This window comes from Oryctolagus cuniculus, chromosome 2, assembly GCF_051225735.1.
Source record: "Oryctolagus cuniculus isolate XC-2025 breed Fujian yellow rabbit chromosome 2, ASM5122573v1, whole genome shotgun sequence".
Lineage (NCBI taxonomy): Eukaryota > Metazoa > Chordata > Mammalia > Lagomorpha > Leporidae > Oryctolagus > Oryctolagus cuniculus.
Genome location: NC_142868.1, coordinates 148,214,957 through 148,240,858, shown reverse-complemented (window position 1 = coordinate 148,240,858; position 25,902 = coordinate 148,214,957).

Below are 25,902 nucleotides of genomic sequence, written 5' to 3'. Positions count from 1 at the left end.
TCTGTTCAAGGCATTCCTCCCCTTATCAAATGTTATGTTTGGTTTATGTGTCATCTCATAGGAAAGAGAAAGCATGTGGAATTGATGCATTGTGCCAGGCACTGTGCTAGGAGCCTTATACATGTCCTTTTATCTAATGTTACAGTAACCTGGTAATTTGGGAGAAAACTGAGATTCAGAAAGTATAAATTTTCTGGGATCAAACTGTCTATGTCACAAAGAGAAAATTCCAGCCAAAATCTGATTCAAAAGCCCATGTTCTTTCCCCTCCATTTGAAACCAGTCAAATATGATTTCACCTTCAGAGAACCCTTAGTGTTTATTGCTTCTAAGTTTAATTTGACAATTAAACATTAAATTGCTTTAATTCATCTTTTGGATTCTTGCCACATTGCTACATGTATTCTTATATAACTCTTTATAGGCACATGTGCTAAATCTTTGCTTTGGTTTTAGTTCCCCTAAGGGAAGTAAAAAATCTAGCCTTAAATTTCATTTGCACTAGAGTACCCAGTTCACTGCATTCTGCATATAAATAATAATCAATGGGTAGTTTGATGAATTTCTCAACAGTTTGGGAAGTTACACTTACTATTACATTACATCTCATGATGCCTTGCCTCAATTATTTAAAAAAAAATTGCAGAAATAATTCATTTTTACTTTTCCAAAGTTTTAGTCATGGGCTGATATTCAACAGAGGCTTTAGGAAGTTAAAACAGGCTAATATAGAGACTGTCTTCATATAGCTTTAACTATTTTTATGGGGCAGATACTTGGTACAGCAGTTAAACTGATGCCACTTGGGATACCTGCATCTCTCAATGTAGTATCTAGGCTTGCATCCTGGCTCTGCTTCTGATCCCAACTTCATGCTTCCCAGCGAGGCATCACATGATTGTTAGAGGTAGTTGATTCTTTACTACTCATCTAAGAGACCTGGATGAAGTTTCCTGCACCTGGACATTTGGAGAGTGAACCAGCAAATAGGAGCTCTCTTTTTCTTTCTCCAATTCCCTGCTTCTCAAATAAAATGAAAATAATCATAATATCTCATTTAATTTTCACTGAATTATAATTGACTCTATAAATATCTTTTAGAAAAAATGATTGAATCCTAGCAGTATTAAATTGAATACTGGTTAAAAGGAAAGATGCTGAAAGAAATCGCTAGATATCAGCTCAGAAATGAGTTGATGGTCTCTGGTGACACTGATGTTCCCTAAGTTTATTAACAACTTGAGAGATGGGGTGAATAGCAGAACTATAAATTTATCAAAACCACATAATTATTCAAAAACTAAACACAGATGTAGTCAAGAAAAAGGAGTGCAAAGAACTTCAGAAAGACCAAAGGCAGCTAAGTAATAGCTCCACAATGGTGAGTGGTATTCAGTGTAGCAAGTTCAAGGTAAGACATAGTGGAAGAAGCAATTCAAACTACTCATACTCAGTACACTAATGGCTTCTGAATTACCCACAGACTTTCAAAAAAGAAATTGAGACTCCATTGTTGACAGCTCAAAGAATATGTTGACTTCAAGTACAGTAGAAAATTTTTAAAATAAATGGATATTGGGTGTATTAAAAAGGAAATCAAAGGATATTATGAAAAATAATGTGTCTTTGTTATATATTACAACATCTTAATGGTCATTCAGGAAATAAGGAATTAAAAAGTCACCTTGAATGTTGCACTTAGTTAGGAAGACTTCACTTGTTAAGAAAGATGAAAGGGAAATGTAGGGTAAAATCCAAGGAGAAGAGTGAAACCTTCCCAGAAATGGTTAGAATTCTATACAGAAAGCATGAAAGATTTCATGTCTCAGTAAACAAAATAGTAAATGAGAAAAGATTATGAATGGGGAAAGGAAAGCCAACATGGATTTTTAATTTCTTTCTGATTAAATGTAGATGTGGAAGTATGTTGACAGGGAAAAATAAAAAATGGAAAATTTATTCTTTCTATGGGTCTTGTTTAGATAGGCTGGAAGCTGGGCTACAGATCAGAATACACACGTAAACTGTGCATGGCACTCCAGCCCCAAGCCTTGCAAACCACTGACATGTTTATTATTTATTCTAAAGGTTTGGAGGGGCACATTTGTAGTTACATCATTGAATTTTTAGTTACATCATTAATATCCCACTGGAATATTTGTGAAGAAATATCTTTGCATCTAGAAAGGGCAAAAAAATTTTTTTGATTGATTTGCAACAAAAGAAAAGTTAGAATTCTGAGGTTATTTTATCATTTGGGCCACCCCTGCAAATACCTGAATCAAAGCAAGTGCAGAAGATTTGTAACTAATAACTTTAGTGGATGGTTCTTTGGGATTCATTCTTACCCATTCAGGATCATTCCTTGAAGGGAAAAAAGCATAGGATATCTGAGTCCATCAGAGAAACAGAAGTCATTATCAGGCTGAGGGTATCAGCAGCATTTAAGAAAGAGGCTGTCAAAACCTTTCTTAGTGACTTCCTGATAATGCACACCCTGGGAAGCAGCAGATGATGGCTTAATTAGTTGGGTTCCTGTCAGCCACGTGAGAAACCTGGACTGAGTTTCCCGGCATCCACATATTTGAGGAGTGAACCAGCAGATGTCAGTTTTCTGGCTCTCGCACTCGCTCGCTCTCTCTCTCCTCTCTTCCCTTCCACTCTTCTCCCCTACTCTCTTATCTCCTGTCCCCTCTCCTCCTCTCTCCCTCTCAAGTAAAATTTAAAAATGTTAAATGTTTGTTAAGGAAATTGAAAAGATAGTGCAGTACCATGGGTCAAGTAACAGTTTTTTGACCACCTGTTAGCCCCAAGGAGCTAGAGAAAGGAGTAGATATCAGAACCTAGAAAGGATAGTCATACGAACACATGCCCTTGTAGGAATGTTCCCTTTAGTAAAGGGACTCAGCCAACGTTGAGTAACCTGGCAGACAGAGGACCAGGGTGAAAACCACTCCAATTATTCTTTCCTTCCAGGACATCTTAACGGTGTGGAGCCCAAAAGGGCCTGTGGATAAAGGACATAAGAACCAGGCTTCCATTATCAGAGAGTGAGGAGGAAAAACGTAAGTTGAACCTGGAAGGGTAGCAAAGATGACCAGCACATGTCTTTATCAGTTCTTTCTTCTCTAAGACATGAGAGTATCTGGCACGTAGTAGATACTCAAAGTCAGTTGAATGAATGAGAGAATAACAAATAAAAACACTACATTGTCTAATAGTGAAGAATTTCCAGACAGTTAAAATGTGTGGACAGTTTTTCTATGGTCCTCATAATAAAGGAAAATGATAGGTATATGAAAATATTATTTTTCTAATAATTTGATTCTAAAATATTATATTTAAGAGTATTAATATAGTTGAAATAGACAATTAATGATCAAAAGCCTAGACAGGGAAATTAAACAGAAACAAACAAAAAAAATGCATCTAACTGAAGATCAAATCATTTGACTTATTTAAGACAGATATTTGATATCAACTGAGCACCCTCCCTACTTCATTTCTGCATGTGACTCTCAGGTTCAATATCTGGAGTACATTATTGGCTTGTATGATTACTGTGTGGAGGAAAACCCCATCTTTCTCAAGTGCTAATTGGTGAGAGTTGATGATAGGCTTCAAATGTAATCTATCTAGGTTGATCCCTATATCTTCTGTGGAAATGTTTTTTAACAGTATCACTCACCAAGTTTGGGGATATAAGTTTACCTGGGAAAATTTCTAAAGCTTGAGGCAAGCCTAGTCTCTACTCAGAAAACAAATCTCTTATTCTTTCATGGTTTATGTCCCTTTTCTTCAGTCCTAATGTCTTTCAATTATTCACTGTTACTCAACATAGAAGCCCCACTTTTCATAGCAATGTTACCTCTAAATTCACACTTTCATACTTTATCATATGTGAAATGTCTTACCTAAAACATTTGAAGTAAAACTACTTTAGGTATAGAGTACTTTCAGTGGGCAACAAAATAACAACAGACAATTTGGGACATGTCTTTTTATAACAAACTATGCAGTTAGAATATTGGAAGAGAGGGCACTTATTCTAGCAGTCAAAAAACCCATATATCACAGTGAAGTAGCTGGGTTTTGATTCTCAGCTCCAGCTTCTGGCTTCAGCTTCCTGCTACTGCAAATGCTGGTAGGCATCAATTGATGGCTCAAGTAATTCAGGCTCCAACCACCCGTGTAAAGATACGGATCACATTCCCATCTCCTGGCTTCTGCACCAGCCCAGCCATAACTGCTGTGGATATTTGGGGGATGTACCAGTGTATGGGAGTTCTCTGTCTCTGAACCTCTCAAATAAAGAATTTAAAAAATGTAAATGAAGAATATTGAAAAAGATACTATTTCATCATGGGCTCAGCATCTTCCTTACTTGAGCCATTGGCCATTGCCCTTGATTTCCTCGAGTTTGTTTCTGCTTGCCTTACAGTTTCCTGCACCTCCCACTGCCACTTCATGCCTTCTTATTTGCTTGCATACTGTATCCCCAAAGTTAACAAAAAAAGAAGGATGGATCTCATTCATTTATATAGATCCTGCGGCAGCAGCTTCAACAACTCTTCAGCCTTTATAAATTCAACAACTTGCATCATCATTACTTGATCCCTCCCCTCCCTGGGGGTCTATCCACCTCTCCTTTTTCTGTTGTTGGCAAAGATGAGTAGCTGCTACAACTGCACACTTAGTTCAGACAAGAACAATAAAGAAATTTTATTTTGATACAGCTTAAATCACTTGTCTGCTCTAAATCAGATGCTAACTATAAATATTCTCAGGAAACTTCTTTCCAAACAAGTGCCAGCGTAGGAATCACAAAGGAACGGAGCCGGCGAAGAAGAGGGGGCTTGTGTCAGCAGTTCACAGGGAAGAAGCTGAATTTCCTGAAGCCACAAGCACTCAGAATGAGAAGCCAGCAGATTGAGAGAATGTGTTCTTACTTCACTACAGTTCCATAAAGGCAGGAGAAACAACAAGGAACAGCAGCAGCAGCAGCAGCAGCACCCGCTCACTGACCATCTACTATTTGCCAGTCCATTGCCATATTAGCTTATTATTCCTCACCACGAGCTCCAGATTCCTTTGCTACTTGCTGCAAAGCCAGGTCCTAACATGGAACTCAATATTGTGAAAAAATATAAGTATTTTCAGTAAATATTTAAAATACACTTTTTACTTTTTGCAAAAATAAATTCCTGGCTTTATGTAAATTTAACTTTGCTAAGTAATGAGAAATACAAACAGCTCATTGAAATATTTTAAAATAATTGGTCAAAGATTTCACAATTCCATTTTTAACAAAAGCCTCATGTATTTAAGATTTATTTATTTATTTGAAAAGCAGAGAGAGAGGCAGAGACAGAGACAGAGACAGAGACAGAGACAGAGACAGACAGAGAGGAGGAGATCTTTCATTCATTGGTCCATCCCCCAAATGGCTGTAAGGGTCAGGGCTGGGTCTTGCTAAAGCCAGAATCCATGAACTCCATCCTGGTCTCTCACATGGATGTAGGGGGTGCAAGTAATTGGGCTGTCTCCGACCACGTTTCCAGGCACATCAGCAGGGAGCTGAACCAGAAGCAGAGCAGCCAGGGTTCAGACCAGTGCTCTAATATGGGATCTGTTGCAAGCAGCAGCTTAACCCGCTGCACCTGCAATGCTGGCCCAAGCACATTAGGGTTACAGTTAGTTCTGCCATAAATCACATGCAATTTTAGTCAGGCTATTTTGCATCTTTAGACTTTAGGTTTCTCCTCTGTAAAATTAAGAGGTTATATTATTTCTATGATATGTTGCCACTCGATAAATAAAATTGTGAACTGATCAGAACTAAACTTAACATGATGAGTTTTGAATTAACTCAAAGTGGAAGGCCTGTGAGGATAAAATTTTCCTTTGAAAACATTTATATCACTTGTACTGAGGCACCTTTGTAGCCAATACAGTCGTTAATAAAACTGCCTTTCATATATTTTCCATATCTGCATGATAGTTTCAGAGTTTTGATATATCACCATCGTGCTGGAGTTGACTCATTGCTTCTTTTCCAGAAAATTCTCGATTACATCTTTAAGCAGCCCTGTGATCTAGCCTCATGTGCCTCCAAGTAAAAACAAGTTGAGCTTCAGAACTTTCACACCATCATGCCAGTCTGCTTCTTTGTCTAAACGATAAACAATGTGTATCGGGGCCAGTGCTGTGGCACAGCAGGCAAAGCTGCTGCCTGTGGCACCAGCATCCTGTATGGACACCAGTCAAGTCCCAGTTGCTCTGCTTCTGATCCAGCTCCCTGCTAATGGCCTGGGAAAACAGTGGAGAACGGTCCAAGTGCCTGGGCCCTTACACCCATGAACGAAATTCAGAAGAAGCTCCTGGCTCCTGGCTCCTGGCTCCTGGCTTCCGATTGCTCCAGCTTGGGCTGTTGCAGCCATTTGAGGAGTGAACTAGCAGATGGAAGATCTCACTCTCTCTTTGTCTCTCTCTAACTCTGCCTTTAAAAAAAAAAAAAAAAAATGGTATCAAAGTACAGGGTATCAACATTTCAAATTTTCATCAGACAATTCAGCCATGAATTGAGTGCGAGCCATTACTGGTCTAGAGCTAGTTTGTGACATCTGAATGTGAGAGAAACTGCCAGATAGGTCATAAACAACCCACTCCTTCCAAATCTCAAAGCTCTATCACTGTGTTAACTAGAAACAACAGAAAGCTCCATGTCTAAGCCATGCAGTGTCATTTTCTTTTCTTTTCATTTCCAAGTCAAGGTTTAATATTGATTCTCCAATGTTATAATTCAGAGAAATAACACTTACCAGAACATTTATCTTACTTTATTATAGCAGAAACACTGTCTACTACATTACCAAAAATACTTGAAATATAAGTGTGAAAGCACTAAAATGGAGCCAGCACCACCGCTCACTAGGCTAATCCTCTGCCTTGCAGCGCTGGCACCCCGGGTTCTAGTCCTGGTCGGGGCACCAGATTCTGTCTCGGGGCACCAGATTCTGTCCCGGTTGCTCCTCTTCCAGGCCAGCTCTCTGCTGTGGCCCGGGAAGGCTGTGGAGGATGGCCCAAGTGCTTGGGCCCTGCACCCACATGGGAGACCAGGAGAAGCACCTGGCTCCCAGCTTCGGATCAGCGTGGTGCGCCGGTCGCAGCAGCCAGTGGAGGGTGAACCAATGGTAAAGGAAAACCTTTCTCTCTGTCTCTCTCTCTCACTGTCCGCTCTGCCTGTCAAAAAAAAAAAAGTGCTAAAATGGGATGGGATTTAGGTCTCCAGTTCCACTTCAAATAGGTGAAAGAATATGGCATAAAATTCAGACTTGATTGTGCAATGTTCATCCTAAAAAATGTTAGCAACTGATAACTTGTGGCAAAAACCAATTCGTTGTTCACAAGAATGCAGTGGTTTTTCATCTAAGTACCAGCTATTACATTCCTCAGTTTCTCTTATGGTTAGGTATGGCCCTGTGACAGAGATTCTGGCCAACAGCATGTGACAGAAGTCATAAGCCTCTTCTACGTTCTTCACCATCTACATTGTTCTTTTCCTTGATTGTGTTTGGATGCAGATGATCCAGCAGACTATTCTGCTATAGTAAAACACTGTTGTTCGAGAAGATAATCGTATGGCCAAATGAATTTAGGCAACACGAGGCCAAGCAAAAATTAATTAAATAATTTCTTTCCTTTGTATAATTTTAAAAATTGAAGCAACAATCACAAAGGCTGGCATTGTGGCACAGCAGGTTGAGCTACTAACTGCAACTCATATGAGTGCCTGCTCAAGTCCTGGCTGCTCCATTTTTAAGCCAGCTCCCTGCAAATGATCCTAGGAAACAATTGGAAGTTGGCCCAAATTCTTAGACCTCCTGCCACTCAAGAAGAAGACCCAGATAGAATTCTAGGCCCCCAGCTTTGTCCTGGCCAGCCTTGGTTGTTGTGGCCATTAAGGGTGTGACCCTGCAGATCAAAGATCTCTCCCCTTTGGGGCTTGTACGCTGTGGCACAGCAGGTTAAAGCCCCGGCTTTCCATATTGGTGCCAATTTGAGCCCTGGCTGCTCCACTTCCAATCAAGTTCCTTGCTATATGCGCCTGGGAAAACAGTGGAAGATGGCCCAAGTGTTTGGGTCCCTGCACCCATGTGGAAGACCTGGAAGAAGCTCCTGGCTTTTGGCTTTGGATCTGCTCAGCTCAGGGCATTGCAGCCATTTGGGGAGCAAACCAGCAGTTGGAAGACTCTCTCTCTCTCTCTCTCTCTCTTTCTCTCTGTCACTCTTTCAATGAATAAAAAATAATAATAATAAAAAAGATACCCCCTCCCTCTCTGTTACTCAGCCTTTCAAATAAATGAATCTTTAAAAAAATTACCATGAATCTCTAAGAAGACACTAATCCATCCATTCATAACCCTCCAAATTTTTTAAGTCATAAAAATATTTTCTCTGAGACACCTTCACCTTTTAAGGAAAACTGAGTTCCCCAGACACAGGATGGAAAATATTGCTTAAGTGTTGAGACAATAGAATGACGGCAGAAACATCTGAAAACTAGGGTGGGGGTTAAGATAAAGGGCGCACCATTTCTGATATCTTTCAAATAAACCTCTGGTCATATTCAGAATGATTCAAAGACAATAACAAAGTATGTGCAAATATAGAGAATTGTAGATGTCAGATTCCTAGCCTTGCCATTTGTATAAGAGTAGACTTTAATGATTTTGATGCTGAAGTCAGATTCTTATGATTTATTATCTAGTTTACTACAGAATAGTAATTAAATAATTATTTTCTTTTTGAGTGCAGCGAGACACCAATATTTATATAGTAGTGATTATTGCAGATGCTCATCAGTTTCTGTTATGGTGTCCTCGGGAAAAAAACTGCACTAGGAGACAGGTGAGCTGGACTCTACCCACATGCAGGCAACTCTCACGTCGTATAACTATTTGGCCACCTCATACTGAAAGTGGCCCCTGAAGGCCACTTTAGTACTAATATAAGGATGCTTCTAAATGTTTATGAAAATGGAATTACAAAATAATTATATTTTGGTACAAAAACATTTTAAATCCATGCCAACAAGGAGTCTTCAAAAACCTTATGAAAAATATATTTTAGGCAAACTATGCATGAATTTCAAATAATTTGTTCACCAAAATAAACATATTTAATTTCGATTTCCATGAACTTTTGAAAAAGACCTCATGTCTACAAATCTGAAACATCATATGAAGCAAATATAGACGTCTAAGACTTGAATCCTGTCTTCCTAGACAAGATGCTATTTTCTACATATCAGTTTCATGGGGTGGAGTTTGAGGGGACTGTCAAGTTTTCGCAACTACACAGTAAATGGTTCAATATGACACAAAGTAATTCCAAAGCCTTGTCCGCTGTTTTATTAGCAAACCATTCATGTTAAAAAGTTAACGTAAGAGTTCCTTTTGAGAGATGCATCCTTTGTGTGAATTCAGCACATTTTGAACATCTTGATTTATTTGGATAAATTATCTGATGCTCTACAACAAATCTTATGTCCAGAATTCAACTTCATTATCCTTTTTAAAATTTTTTTAGATTTATTTATTTACTTGAAAGTCAGAGTTACACAGATAGAGAAGGAGAGACAGAGAGAGAGAGAGAGAGAGAGAGAGAGAGAGAGAGAGAGAGGTCTTCCATCTGCTGGTTCACTCCCCAGATGGCCACAATGGCTGGAGCTGCACCAATCTGAAGCCAGGAGCCAGGAGCTTCTTCTGGGTCTCCGGCACGGGTGCAGGGGCCCAAGGACTTGGGCCATCTTCTACTGCTCTCCTAGGCCACAGCAGAAAGCTGGATTGGAAGAGGAGCAGGTGGGTCTCGAACTGGCATCCATACGGGATGCCAGCACTGCAGGCTGCGACTTTACCTGTTAGGCCACAGCACCAGCCCCTCATTATCTTTTTTACTTCCATACTTCTGTAGATTGCAAATTGTTTCATGTAAATGACCACACCAGCTTCATCATCCTGCTAATTCTTTCACCTCTACACAGTAAACTATCAGAGGGGCAAAGTAATAGTGATGATAACGACATCTGTAGGCTTCTGGGGCTGTGCTATCCACCAGTCCAAGAACTTGTATCTCCAGCACCAACTCACAGAATACTCATGGCACTCTGACAAGGTTTATTATTCCCATCTTACAGATATGGCGTCTGAGGTCCAGAGAGCTTAAAGGACTGGCCCAGTATCTCACAGCCAGCAAGAGAGCTCAGATAGAACTCCAGTACTTCAGACATTTTCTAGCACCAATCTAAGTTAAATTTGGTTCTATCTTTTTAACTATTTGAATTTGGGCAAGATATCTGTTCTGAGTCTCAGCATTTCGGTTTTTGCTTGTTTGTGTGTGGTGAGAAATAAACAAGATATAGCGAGTAGAACACCTGACATCAATGAAATACTCAATAAGGATAGCTACTCTTATTAAATATGGAGTTGTAAAGATCAGAAGCAGTCTCCTGGAAAGTGAAGGAGAGTAGTTATCAAAGGCCTGGCCTGGAGCAGGGAGAGTGGGCGAAGGTGAGGAAGAGCATGCTCACCCAAGAAGAGGTTATCTTTGCTCTCAAATTTGGTTCACATTTGATCCTTGACTCCCAAGACGCTCACGCCTGGAGGCACAACCTCAGGACCCAGGCTGCCCCCTGGTGGCCTGGAGGCTCTCTAGCCCCCCCAGACAGCAGCCACCTCTCATTGCATGGGTGGGTTTCCAGTGCTACTGAGAGGAAGGGGCTAAAAGGACCTGCTTGTCAAGGAGCAGTTTCGTGGCTGCTCTGTTTCTATTCAACGCTGACTTTATGAAGATATCAGAGCTGGCACAGGAAGGTGGCTTTAGGGGGAAACCATGAGCAGACAAAGGCGTGGGCGGGGGTGGGGAGGCAAGCTCTTAATAAAAGATATTTCTTTCCTTTTTTTCAATCTAAGTCTGGCAGGAACATGGCTAAAAGGTGATTGAGAGTTGGTGATTTTTTTTTTTTTAAGAAAAAGCACTTTCTCCTTCTAAAGAGAAAGAAAGATCCCCATTTCCTCCAATTCACTTAGTGCACAGAATGTTTTCTTCTAGGTATTCATCCAATTAACTGGTCAGACAGCTGGAATTTGATACAGGGAATAAACAAGTCTTCAAAGAGAAACCACTCAGTGGCTTTTCTTTGGAGAATTCTCACCCCCATCCCTGCCAAATACAACCCTCCCCCTACTCCTTTCCTTCCCTACTACCTCCCTCCCCACCCACCCCCTCCCTTGTTCGCTCTAATCCAGGATCTGGCCTGGATGTCACAGCTTCAGAACCGAGAACTGTCATCTGCAGTCTGCCACTCTCCCCACCCTGCCATGAATGACACTTTAGTTCTGTGTTTCAGCCAGGGTCTGTCTCAGATTTACTGATTGTCGACGTGAGTGGAGTGAGTGAGCAAGCACGCAGAGGTCGGGGCTCAGAGGGACCAAGTTCAAGGGCACTGAATGGTACAGACACATAAACAAGGGAATGGTATGTAAGCAATAAAGACATAAAGGTTAGGATCAGGACTAGCAGTACAATAAACAGCTGTGATAACCCAGTTTGTTTATAGATAAAGAATTTACAGTGAAATCCTCAACTTGCAGCCTACATTTGTTAACACTTTAAGAGGCATATAATTTCTTTACATCTCTTCTTGCTCCATCTCTGCACTCTGCAAACATCTGTGGCTATCTGAGGGATTTTTTTTCTCCCCTTTTCTTTCCCATATTAGAAGTGTACAGTCATCACAACAGCTAGAAATAGACGCCAAACTCAAGATCTCAGTGTTTGGAAGCAGTTGAAATATTGCAGCAGCTACAAATTCAAAAAGAAAAAAAAAAAAAACAGTTACTTCTAGCGCTGCTACTGCTGTGCGTCCCATTAAAAATCCCTATTTTTCAAACTGCAAAAATGTTCTTTTGCACTCCATTTTTCCTAATTTTATTTTAATATATGTAAGTAGAGTAAATAACATTTCATTAGAATGCTTATAAATTTGGCTCTGTGTATGTTGTGCTAACTTTGTTTTTAAAAATAGATTTCAGAGTATAACCAAGCACTTGGTGAAATCACCATGGAGCGGCTTAACTGTGCTAGGAAGGCCCCATCAGAAGTACAATATATTGTACTGTAACTATTGATCCAAATGGCTACATTTCTAAAGCAGAAAATGATTGTGTAGTGAGAGCAGTGCAGAGGTGCCGTAAAATGCCCTCCAGTATATAAAGACATAAAGATTTAAGTCACCCTGTAGATTCCCTTTAACTCCTCCAAATCTGCTGTGTAATGTGTTCTTTTAGGATAAATCAGAAACGTGGTAGAAATTAACATGACAGTGATGGTGTTCAGAAATACGAATGCTTTATAGCATTGTCCAGACAGGGCCCAGTTCATTTTGCTCTAAAAACACAGATAGACAATTAAAATCCCAGTGTCAAAAGAGGAACATTTGAATATCTTGAAGGCAAAGCAACCACCCAAATTTATCAGACAGAACACGTATTCTGGATAAGTAAACAAGTCGCCAGTGCGTGGGATGCCCTACAGTGTTAATACCAATGGTTTTCGGGGCTATGGTTAGTCTTCAATTTCTATAAAGTTAGAATGTTTTCCAAAGGACAGGTGGAATCTGATGAATGGGATTTTAAATTGTTCTTTGCTGAAGGGCGTTTGTTGTTTAACCATTTCTTGGACCTACCCCTTGCTATAAGTTGTCGATTAAACAGCTTTTAAGGAAACTATATTTAAATAATGTCTTGTAGAGTTTGGTTTATAAGGGCCACTTGCCAGATTAGCCTTTAAGTTACTTTGTGATAGAAAAGGGTTTTTATGGCTTTGGTTGTGTGCTAGAAAAAGCACACAGGAAGTCTACAATTTCAATAGTCTTAGAATATGGGTGGCTGAGCCAACTATTAAACATATTGAACTTTCGGGGAATTGTTCATTATCATTTCAATTAATAAACTACCTTGTTTTCACCAATGTCCCCTTGTGTGCTGAAATGCCAGGTTGTGTCCAAAGGAATCCATACATTGATTGTACTTACAAAGATCTGAATGAAATATTTTAATGATTCTGAGGTGTTGCTCAAGGTACCAGGCTTGACCTCACAAAGCAGCAAATAGAGCCAGCATTTCTATTTAAAATGTCCAAGGGCCATGTGGAGGTCTGTGATCTGCAGAGGGAAATGTCACTGAGCTGAAGGTGAACCTGTGTTCCGCCACCTCGGTCACTTGCCTCAGCACAGAGAGATGCCCACGGTGAACCAGGCTGGCATGAGACCCATGGCAGGACCCACTTCAGCCCTCACACGTATGGATGGAGAAGAGATTTCACAGAGGAAGCTTAACAGGCCACCAGAGAATGAGCAGTGCCTCAGCTGGCCCTGGAACTAGGCTGCCATTTAGAAGAAATGAAGAATTCTGGGAGCAGAAAAAGGAGAGCTAGAGAGAAGATAGGGGAAGAAAGGGGTGGGAAGAGACATGGGAGAGAAGGTGGAAGGACTGGGAACAGGCAGGCAGCGTTTTCCTTCTCCCTCAAGGTGGTTGCACAGGAACAAATGATGTCTTATTTTAAAATGGAATATGCTACCTCATCTATGACTATTTAGGAATTCATTAGTTTCTCTGATCAACAAAAACAATGAAAGACATGTACAAATTATGCATTTGAGTATGAGCTGAATCCTTCTCTTTTAGGGCCCAAATGATTAACATTCAGAAGCCTACTGCTATTCCCCCTTTCTTCTTTTCTTTCATCTACCAGAGCCATTTGTGGAGTCCTGGGAGGTGGGACGAAACCACATAGCTAAGAACTGTACAACCAATACGTAGAAACAGCTTCTCTCACCCAGCAAGCAGTATATTTCTTCAGAAGTTTGCATTCTATTAAGAGTTAATAAATGACCAAGATCTGGACTAATTCCCTGCCAGAGTTCATTTTCATTACAGGTTCCTGCTATTTTCCCACTGCCTTTTGCTCTGCCCTTCTTGCTACATATGGAAAACCTATATCAAGATGGTTGTCATGGCAATGAAAAGATTTGCATGCGTCTTATCTATCTATTTAAATACCTTCTTATGGTTTATAACTACTATAATACATCCCTCCAGCTCTGCTCATCACTAATTTAGTGCTCGCCTGGTGTGTCTGAGGTCATCGATACCATCGGAAGCATGTTGTCTAGACAACTAGGAAGCCACTGACCAAGGGGGTAATTGCTTTCTGCAAATAAAAAGGTATAGTGGAGAGACTGGTGCCACGGCCAGTCTTGCAATCCAAATGAATAGCCATGATCGTGGCTTCTCAGAGGGCATCGATTTCAGGACAATAATGCAAAAGATCCTTGAGTTTCCTTCTCCTTCCCACTCCCTTCTTCTTCGTCTCCTTCCTTGCCATACTCTATAAGCTTCAGAGGTTGAATCACCATTTCAAGGTTAACCTGAAATACAATGGTAAGTCCCCTCCATGTGGAAATTTGTAGAGAGCAGATCTTGAAGCGACAATCTGCCGAACAGGAAGATGCTGATCCTCCAGTATTCCTAATGTTCTCTTTCTGAGTTTTCCCATGCCATCAGCCCCACTTCTTTTTCCACACAATTTCATATCATTTGGTAAACTCAGCAAATACAATCTTTATTATAAAAAGATATTGCTTACATTAGTGGTACAATACCACCAAACAAGAATGATCCAAAAAAGACAATAAATAAATGAAAAGGAGACCAGAACCTCTAATCTATTTAAACAGCCTCATTAAGCTGAACTTGAAATTGATTTTACTCCTTTTTGATCTTGTGACTACAAGGATGTGGAATTTTTAGGCCTCTTACCGTAAAAAACCTACTTTTAAACATCCCCCCTAGAACTGTTCAGTAACATTCTCCTAGGAAATTGTGGCTCCATGCTTATAGAGAATAAATTTTAAAAGCTTATCAAGAAAGTCTGGTAGTTTGGTAATGCGGTGATTTTCTATTTGCTTTTGAATTCTGTGGCCGTACCCAGGAGCAAAGAATTCTTAAAGATAATTCATATGATTATTCGTAGGCTTAGGTAATGCTAACCTACTCTTGGAGGAGCACATTAAGGACCATTTTACCCTGACAATAAAGTGAAACTGTGTTTACATATTGGACTACAATCACTGGTTGACTAATCTGTAAAGGGTAGATTTTTCTATTGCACTTCAATAGCTCATCTACTTCAAACCGTTGTGAACTTTATAAAGCTGTGTTTTCATTGATAATAGCAGAGCTCGCTGCGTGGTAATCTGGAATTGAAGTTTCAGTGACAGATTCATTCAACCAGCACTTTGCATGAGGCATTACCGCAAACATTATTTTTTTATAAAAAAAAAATATAAAACTGACAAAACCTTCCAAAGATAATTTCTGCAATTTAGTAAACTAAGGATTTCAAGTCAGGCATCAGTTTCTGGTGTTTTTCATAATGGATTTCACAGGAGATGACCTGACAGGCAATCTCACGAGCTGACTCCTGCTTTGTGGGTTATACGCAAACTGCCATTGGAAGCGCCACAAATCACCCTCCCTTTCACAGGACATGCCAGACAAGTTCGACTCTGCCAATGTCCAGAGGTCCAGACTGACCCCTCACCTCCCATCTGGGCAATGCTCCCCCTCCAGCTGTTTCCTCAGAACAGAGCAGGACCAAGATGGGAATGGCAATGAACACAGTGGGTCTGGTGCAACAAGGGCTGGCATGGGCTTTGAATCAAATTGCAAACCCTAGGTCCACCTGAGAACAGTGGAGCAAGGGAGAGAGCAAGGACACGGGAAGAAGAGGAAGCTCATCCAGCACAGGAAGCAACCTCTACCTTCACGTTCTCCTCTGTCCGCTTTCCCATTTGTTTTGCCTTCTATCTGTCTGTCAACTTTATTCCCTCACCCATGTCCATGCCACTCCTACACAAACAGATCATGTCAAATAAGACACAGTGCTCAAATTCATAGTTTGTGGAAGTAACAGGGATTTCTGGAAAAGTCTCACAGTAAGGCTGTGGCTCTATGATATCCCAGTTCTGCATTTAAAAAGCTAGTTTTTCGGCCAGAGGTAACGATGTCTTGATGGTCCCTTGCACTTAGCATCTATCACATCGTATTGCCATCTTGCAGTTTTGTGCCCACAACTCCCATTAGCCAGTGCCCAGCATCATCTGGCCCCTCATGAAGGCTGGACATTTTTCCAAAACCAGGACCATGAATGCGTACCTCATGCTGTTGAATGAATGAATCAATTTCTGTGTTACAGATATATAGGTAATTTCTGTGCATGCAAATTGAAACAGAACAGGTTAAGACAAAAAATATACATGTTAACTTCAAAGTACGGGATAGTATATAGTATCCGTAATCTTATCCTCTCCAGAGTGTCCACTTCACCATGAAACCTTTAGTCAGTGTATAGTAACACATCAGAAAGAAATAGCTGATCTGGTAGGCATCAGCTCACTAGAGTGGCCCAGGACATCAAGCACAAGACGTAGCAAGGGAGGATGCAGCAGGCAGAGTGCTGCTTTGGCCATGGTGCTTGCTAGCATCACTCTGATAGAAACAGTCACTCTGCAGCTGGGGCAAGTCAGGTAAACTCTCTTGATGTCAGTTTCTTCACAGTGTACAGAAATGTTTTGAAAATGGCAAAGCCCCATAGTAAATGCATAACAATATTATCAGAATAGCTAAGCACCATTGGCATCCTTTGTGCCACTTAAGTATGTTTGACATTGTCATGGCTGCAAAATACAAACAAATAAAAATATGATTGATTTTGTGACATTAGATATAACATTCACCTAGTGAGATAGTAATACTAATGTGAATTATCTGAGAAATAGACAAGTAAATATGTTAATATCTCAGGTCAAAAACTACACAAGAATAAGAAACATCAGAAGATTATCCAGAGTAATTATTTTTGCTTTCTTATTTTTCTTTTAGAACATCATTCAAAACTGTGGAAGAAAGACATCAAACAGAACTTCCCATTTCATAAAAGTTTAAGAAAATCATGATGTAGCTTAATTTTACAAAGTCTTCCTGTGAGTAATAATATGACCACTGGCCATACAGTCCATTGAATCATTTTATACTACCTGGAAGTTTTAAGTCTTTGAGAGACATTCCTATCTCAGTTAGGTCCTAGACTGAAAGCTTTGTTTTACAACTGTCTACTTATCCAATTAATAAATATTTTTGATAATTCTTCCAAAAATAATGCCATTTGGGTCTGTATTGTTTAACTGTTTCCAAAGACTGATGATAAAGACAGAAAACAAACAAAAATGTTGGGCTATCCAATATAGCTTTGTCATTATATATGTGTCTTAAATCTGACCAAAAAGTTTTTGTCTAAAATGAACTCATAAAAACTGCTTATTCTCATGAAAAATGTCTTTAGAGGAATAAGGTAGTTAAGTAGATATATTCAGTAAGATGTAAATCATATTCTAATCCAATTAATTTAGAAATCTGTTAAAATATTAAATTTCCCAGATTAACAGACCAAATTCCATAGTTCATGAATTGTCAGAGAAGGAACTAGATGTTCAGGATCTCTATGACCCCTCGTTGTACTGACAAGGTCAAGGTCTAGCAGTATCAGTTCTCTCCACACAGTTTATAACTTGAAATAAATGCATTAAATTCTAGATGAGCAAAGTTAAAACACAGGACTGTGCCAGTATTTGTGAGGGCATAGAACAATATAACCCAATCTACAGATAGGAGGAGATAAATTGACACAAGGCATTAGGAAAAGTTGGGTATTACCTGCTTGGATTGCAAATGCAGATATCCTTCTACCCGCCCCCCTTAAGTCAAGAAACTTCAGAGCACCAGGATATATGTATTAGAAAGCTTAAAGCAGGGGCCCGCACTGTGGCAAAGCAGATTAATGCCCTGGCCTGAAGTGCTGGCACCCCATATGGGTGTCGGTTTGAGACCCAGCTACTCCCGATCCAGCTCTCTGCTATAGCCTGGGAAAGCAGTAGAAGATAGCCCAAGTCCTTGGGCCCCTGCACCCGCATGGGAGACCTGAAAGAAGCTCCTGGCTCCTGGCTCCTGGCTCCTGGCTCCTGGCTCCTGGCTCCTGGCTCCTGGCTTCAGATCGGCGCAGCTCTGGCCGTTGCAGCCAATTGGGGAATGAACCAGTGGATGGAAGACCTCTCTCACTCTCTCTCTCTCTCACTCTCTGCCTCTCCTCTCTCTGTGTAACTCTGACTTTCAAATAAATAAATAAATCTTTAAAAAAAAAAGAATGTTTAAAGCAGAATTGTTCAAAACAACCTAAACATCTAGGAAAAAAATAAGTATCCATAGACCCGAAAGTAAATAAATTTCTGTTTGTATATTTATACAATGAAATACTAACATATTTATACTGTATAATATTTATACAATAAGATGAGTAAAATGTAACTGCAAGCATTCCCATGTATGAAAATTAATGTTACATTAAAAACTCAATTGTCTAACAATAAATGCTGTATTATTCTATGTGTAAAAAGTTTAAAAAGGCAAAAATAACAAACAATAACAAACAACTATGGAAAAACTTTAAAGAGAAGAAAATAATTGTGTAAAATTTAAGTGGTGCTTATCTCTTGGTGGAAAAGGGAATCACTGGTAAAAGGTGATTAATAAGAATGTAGTACCTGAAAATTCTATCACCATGCAGTGTAAGAAGAGGCAGTGTGTGCAAGGTGCAGCTGTTTTGCATAGCAATTAAGATACTGACTGATTAAGACACCCATATAGAAGTACCTGGGTTCAATATCCACCTCCAGCTCCTAACTCCAGTTTCCTGCTAATGTAGACCCTGGGAGGCAACCATGATGGCTCAAGTGACTGGGTTCCTGTCAACCACATTGGAAACTTAAATTGAGTTCCTTGTTCCTGACTTCTGCTGAGTCCAGCCCTGTGGTACTGCAGGCATTTAGAGGGTGAATCAGAGGATGAAAACTCTGTCTCACTGTCTCTAAAGTAAAGAGCAGAGAAGAGGAGGATATAGTCATGAGCTTATGGAATAGCAACAGAGGTGATATAGGGGGTGGGGAGCAGTCATTGCAGACAAGGCAGAAGAAGCAGAGAGGAAAGGGCAAAAGACACTGAGAAAAAGACTTAAACAGCCAAGAGAAGCAAGGGTCAAGATGCTGAATGGTCAATGGTATCAACAGATAAAGACCATGATGCCCATTAACTAAGTAATCAGAAGTCAAGCAGGGCAAACCTTAAAGCAATCTCAGTTCATTAGTAGTAGCACAGTCTGATCAACGCCTTTCACAAAGGGAATAAGCAGTAAGAAGTTTTGTAGACACCTTAAAGAACTTGAAAGTGAAGATAAAATGTAAGACAAGGCAGTAACTAATGGGAACTGAGAACCAAACAGGTTTTATTTGTCTGCTTCTGTGTTTTAAGATCGAAAGAGACTTGGATTTATATGTAAAGGTAGAAAACAGTAGTAGAGAAAAGAAGAGACAATACATATACCTCATCAGAATGTAAAAATGAAATTCCCTCTCTGGCTGAGCATAGATAAAATTTGAATGAACTGATTCTCAGAGATCAAAATGATACACATTTGCCCTTCTAACGAATGCCAGACATCACACACCCAGTGAATAATAGTCCTGAATCCCCAGAAGTTGGTGACAGTCTCAGTTGATGCTTTGTAATTGCTATCACACTCCAGAAAACAGTTTAACTCCTTTCTGCCTGCCTGGTTAAAACAATACTCTTCTGCTTCTGAAAGTAAAGCTAAGGGCAAGTTATTTTGCTTGCTTTTGTGGGCCTTTACATGGAGAACATGGACTCGCTAGATAGTAGTAAAACAAACGCAAGCTTACAGCCATTTCCTACCACTTTCACATCTGGTGGACAAGACGAAGGGTCTGGATATAGGAACTCACAAGGGCTGGAGTCGGCACCACTGCAGGTCTCATACCGAAGTCTCACGTTCAAAGAGCAAGACGTGTGGATAGCAAACAGCAGGAAGGTTAGCAAACATCTGAACAGCCAATGGGATCTCTCTCAGAACAACTCTTCCTCAGTGTTATCCAATCAAGATGCTAATTCTGCGAATAGGTCCCAGTGTAAAGAATGGTAACTACATGAACAGAATATAACAGACGGCGCAAAGAAGATGGCTTCACTTTGGGGTGGGACTTAAATGAGCAGAGTAGGACCTACTGTTGAGAACAGCTAAGAAAGCATAGGCTAAGCTTTCAGGAACAAATAACCCACAGAATCTGAAATTATAAACCTAATTCAACTATGCCCTAAAAATTCAAACACAGCACAGACCACATGAATCTACAGCTAAGTAACAAAATTTGTATCATCTTTTTTTATAATCTTGGGACCAAAGCATCATCCAATTCCAAGGAGAGTCTATTGACTCAAGATAGAAATCCTCGCTTCGAGGGAGGATTATTTGGAGGGCCCCTGTTTCACCAGGAGAATTGTATTAGGAACCATTATCTGTGCAGCCTCAATTTGAAATAAGTTCAGTGGCTTAAAAATGCATACACGTGAGCACAACTGTTGAAGGCAGAATTCTACAATGACCCTTAATAATCCATTCTCTTCTCCCGAGAGCAGGCAGAACATGCTTCTAACCAATAGAATATGGCAAATGCAATGGAACAGCACTCTTGCTATTAGATTACCTTACATGATAAAGTTGGAAGGGTTGCATTGATGTAATTAAAGCACCTAATAACTTGACTTTAAGTACATCAAAACCCAGATTATCCTGGGTAGGTCTGAACAAATCAGGTAAGCTGTTTCAAGCAGGTCCAAAGGGTCACGCCTATCTCTCCTACTGGTCTTGATGAAACAATCTCTATGAAATCCAGAACTGCTAAAGACATTAATTCTGCCAACAACCTGAGGGAGCTTGGAAGCAAGTCCTTCTCCAGTACAGTCTCTAGGGAGACTGCAACTCAATCAACACCTTGAGTGCAACTTTTTTGCAATCTTGGACATAGCATCCAGCTACACCATGCATTGGCCCCTGACCAAAGAATGTTCAAGAAGATAAACACACATTTTGTTCTGCTTTTTGTTAAGATTTATTTTTCATTTGGATGTCAGAGTTACAGAGAGAGAGGGAGAGACAGAAATCTTCTATCTGCTGGTTTACTTCCCAAATCACCATAATGGCCAGGGTTGGACCAGGCCGAACCCAGGGACCAGGAGCTTCATTCAGGTCTCCCATGTGAGTGCAGGAGTCCGAGACTCGGGCCATCTTCTGCTGCTTTCCCAGGTGCATTAGCACGGAACTGGATGGAAGCAGAGCAGCTGGGAATCAAACTGGTGCCAATATGGGATGCCAGCATTGCTGGTGGCAGCTTAACTCATTATGCACAACGCTGGCCCTTAACACATGTTGTTTTAAGCCACGAAGTTCAAGGTGATTTGGTAATCAGCAATACAAAACTAATAAAACAGCCAAATCACTCCTGTACCTCTGGCTCTGATTCTGTCAAGGTCTTAGTTATAGACAGCACAAGTAAGCTCTGGTTAATTTACTAAAGGTTAGTGTCTGGCTCACAAGTACCATGGCTGCAGCCACTGAGCACTGGCCCCAGGTCACACTATCAACATCACCCAAATTGGGTAAGAGAGTCTCTTGCAAAGGCTACTGCTACTTCTGGAAAGCACGTGTAGCCACTGGTTGCTACCAGCCACATGCAAATGGCATCTGCAAGATCCCTGTTTTTCAAAAATACAACATTACTTTTAAAACTGATGGTGAGCCAGCATGTCTGAGCTGTAGTGTTCGGATCACATGCCTGATGCAGGGGCCTCTGCTTAGCTTCAAAAGCACTTAAGGAAGCAAGTAGCTGAACTTTGAGCTTACATATTAGGGGGCAGGCTCTGTTAAACAGAGTGGACATTCCCCAAACAAAGGAAAGGATGTCAGATGGCAGGAGGACAAAGGGAGTGAACTGTTCACTAAATAAGTTACCCTCCTGCCTCCCTGTCTCCTCAAGTTCTCAAATTAACTTGTAACAATGTGTGATTCAAGCTCATTTTGGATAATTTTAGAGATTAGTTTTGGAAGGTAGCCCTCTCCAAGCTCCGCCTCCAAAATGCATAATCCTGAGAATACTCCATTGAATAAATGGACTTAGAGTGAGGCAAATGTAGATCTTGGTCAAATTATCTTCTTATTTGGTTTTCTGAAAGTGTTAACTCCCTGTGGCAGCCCTGCACGGGTAGAGTGGAATGTGTGTTACTAATCTGGTAATGACATTGAGTATTTGTTGTCTGGAGGAGGGCTGCCAGGATTGCAGGCTGAAGATACTTGTCCCTGACTATTATCCCATCACTAATCATCGTTGATAAACATTGGAAATATCACTCAGCTCCCATCTGATCACAATCCCCGTTCAACCACAGCAACATCTCTGTTGTTTATGCACTGGCTTCTTTCTTTCTTCATTCATTTTGCTCATTTAAAGCCTCCCTTCCTGGCCTCTTCATTCCACACAGATCCTGACAAATGGTGAAAGGCGGGGATATAGCCCAGGATTCAAACTGCACTGATATTGAATCAGACACAACAGAGGAGAGTGGAAACATACCAAAGGGAAATAGCCACCCCATCCATCCTATCCAAGCCCTGTGTGTACTATTAATGCTGCCCAGAGGAGGGTAAGAGGGTGAGGGGGTTGATCTCATGGTATAGCCAAAGAGAGAACTGGGGGGAAAAACTTTGTTTTTAACCACTTCCATATAGTTATTTTTATTTAATTTGAAATGTAGAGAGACACAGAGAGAGCAAGTTAATCAGAGACAGAGAGATCTGGCATCCACTGGTTCATTACCCAAATCCCTGGCTGGGCCAGACCAAAGCTAGGCATCTGGAACTCCATCCAGGCTTCCCACTTGGATAGCAGGGTCCCAAGTACTTGAACTATCACCTGCATCCTCCAAAGGTACACATCAGTAGGAAGCTGAATTGGGGAGATGAGCCTTGAACCAGGCATCCAGATATGGGATGCAGGAATCTCAAGTGGCTACTCAACTGCTGCACCTAATACCCACCCCAGAAAAATATCTTGGTTTGAACAGTGCTGGTAGACTACAGTTTAGGACACTTTCCAGGGAGTAAAGGTTCATTCTTCCAGCAAGATAGGAGAAAAGTGAAGATGGCAAGAGGGAGTTGGGAGAAGCAGAGCAGGTGGCAGTTGAGAAATGATATGTAGATGTGGAAAGGTTGTTACAGGACTGTAAGAGAACAAATACAGTCCACAGAAAGGAAATGTGGGATATTAAAGTAATTGTTATGGCATTTGACTTTTTAGATGCAATAAATATGCCCATATGAAGTATATATTACACAGAATTTGGTTCTTAACAATCTGCAGGCTCCTTGGCTTTCTCACAAAACTGACCTCTATAATAGTAACAGCAAGATGTGCACAAAATAACAAAGCTCTTGGAAAAGTACAGCTTGCCCCAGCAGTGACCCTTCACAGCAAGGTACAGCAGATCATCCCCACCCGAAAATGTTGCAAAGAACTTGAGGTCCTTTGCTGGGTCTGCTCTTGAAGCAGGTGGAAGGTGGTAGATGCAGAAATGTGGATGTGGGAAAAGGACACAGAAATTCTTGTTTGGTTGATGGTGAAATTTATTTGTGTCAGACTCAGCTGGGTCTACAGCCTCTCATTGTTGCTTTGCAGTTCTCCATAGCACAAGCTGATCCCTGACCACAGGGAAATAGCTTTTGCAAGCCTACCAAGTATAAAACAGGGTTTAAAATAATTATAGAAGATGTTAGACCCTCGGAGTGAGGATGCTAACACGTCGAGAGGTGCACCCCAGAGACTCAGACTCCAGACCAGCTGATGCAAAAGCAAGAGGATTTATTCAGCGTCTGCGCAGACAGGCCTCGTGAACTCGGGAGTCTGGAGAGCGCCCCCAGTACAAGCCACACGGTTTATATACCCACAGCAACCAATCAAAAGCACTATAGAGTCCATGCACACAGCAGTCCAATCCGCGAGCTGATCATGTGAAGGGCATGCGTCTTCTATCCAATCAGCTACAGGATCACATGGGAGGCATGCACACAGTAGTCCAATCCGCGAGCTGATCATGTGAAGGGCATGCGTCTTCTATCCAATCAGCTACGAGATCACACGGGAGGCATGCACCTCGTCGCCATTTTATTGTTTACTTCTTTAGTAGTTCCTTTCCCTGTCAGTGCCATCTTGTTCATCCTGAGGGGGGACAACTTCTTGCTCCCTTTGTTCCCCTTGTGGGAGAGCGGCGTCCTGCTTCCCACACCATTATTTGAGTATTAGGAGGTATACAAACTGGGTTAGGTCTTAGCACAGCCAGACACAAGGGTCGCAGCTAGCTAAGCATAGGGTCCCTTATTTTATAGCTGCACCTAATTTTAGCTTTGGGGGAAAAAGTTTAGGGCTGTAATTTTAAACTTTAATTTTTATTTGGGGCAAAGGTGACTTCTTGTTTTTAATGGTATTGGCTTAGGTCACTCCATCTTGGTTTGATTTTTAAGGTTCTTCAAAGGAAAGTCATGTCCTGGGAACTTAGGTTGATCTACATGAAATTCTCACCTCAGTAGGTCCAAAATGGCTAAGCTGTGTCAACCTCATGTTCTTCTGTATAATTCTCTGTACTAGATAGGCACTATGGGGGATCTGAGGGGTGTCGTGGTAAGCAAATGGACCCTGAGCAGAGGCGCAGAATGTCCAGCCCAGTGGGAGAAACAGAGATTACTCAACTAATTGTATGAACTACTGTCTGCTATAAGTGGCAGCAAGTGCTAGCAACTTACTGTAGAGGTTTATACCAGAAGACCCGTGCCTGGGGTTGGGGGTGAGGAGAGCCTCCCTAAGACATGCCAAGAGCAAGAGTAGGAATGGTGAGGGTGCAGAGCAGGGAGCACGCTGCTATTCTTCAGAGAGTAGGGAGACCTGTGCCAAGTGTCAAGAACCAGGAAAGCAATGCCCATCACGCCAGATTTCAAGGTATCTATCTTCCAGTGGTGCAGATGGCAATAAACAAGCAAACAGATATAAACAGAATAGTTTCCAGTAGTAATAAATGCTCATAAGGACCAAAACAAGGAGATGAGAGGGAGTATAACAGATGGTGATCACTAGGGCAGTCAGAGAGACTCCTCTGCGGCTCTAAGAGTTAGGCATGAGGAAGAGCTTTTTGCACGGGTAACATGAGGAAGTCCATTCTAGGAAGAAGATACAGAATGAGCCCAAATCATCTCCTTGCTCAGTTCCTTGCCAGAGTGAGGACGAGAATGGCAAGTGAGGAGCTGAATGAGAAAGAGAGAGAGAGAGAGAGAGAGAGAGAAAGGGAGGGAGACAGAAGGGCATTTGGACTTCCCAGGCATAGCAGGAGGGTTGGCTTTTATTAGAAGTGCAAGGAAAAGTCAACAGGAGTCCTACATATAGTGACTGTTGTCTGGGAATTGTAGATTGCCATATGCTCTCCTGTTAAGTAATTTAATTCTCTTCCCACACTTTGAGGGCAGAGACCTAGCCCACATATAGCTCAGTGTTTTACACATATGTTTAGGTAGAGGCAACATTTTTGAAAGGCATGGGCATTTGTCAAAAGGTAATCACAATATTAGCACTGAAGAGTGAGACTGGGGAGGGGGGAGTAGCAGCCATATTTATTTACTGGGCACTTGCCAAGGCCACACCACTGGGGCATGATTGTCATGCATTGGCTCATTTAGCTCATTTCACCCTCTCAACAAAGCTGTGAGCTGGGCACTGTCTTCTCACTTCCATGTACAGAGGAGGAAAGTGAAATACCTGGAAGTGCAGACTGTGCC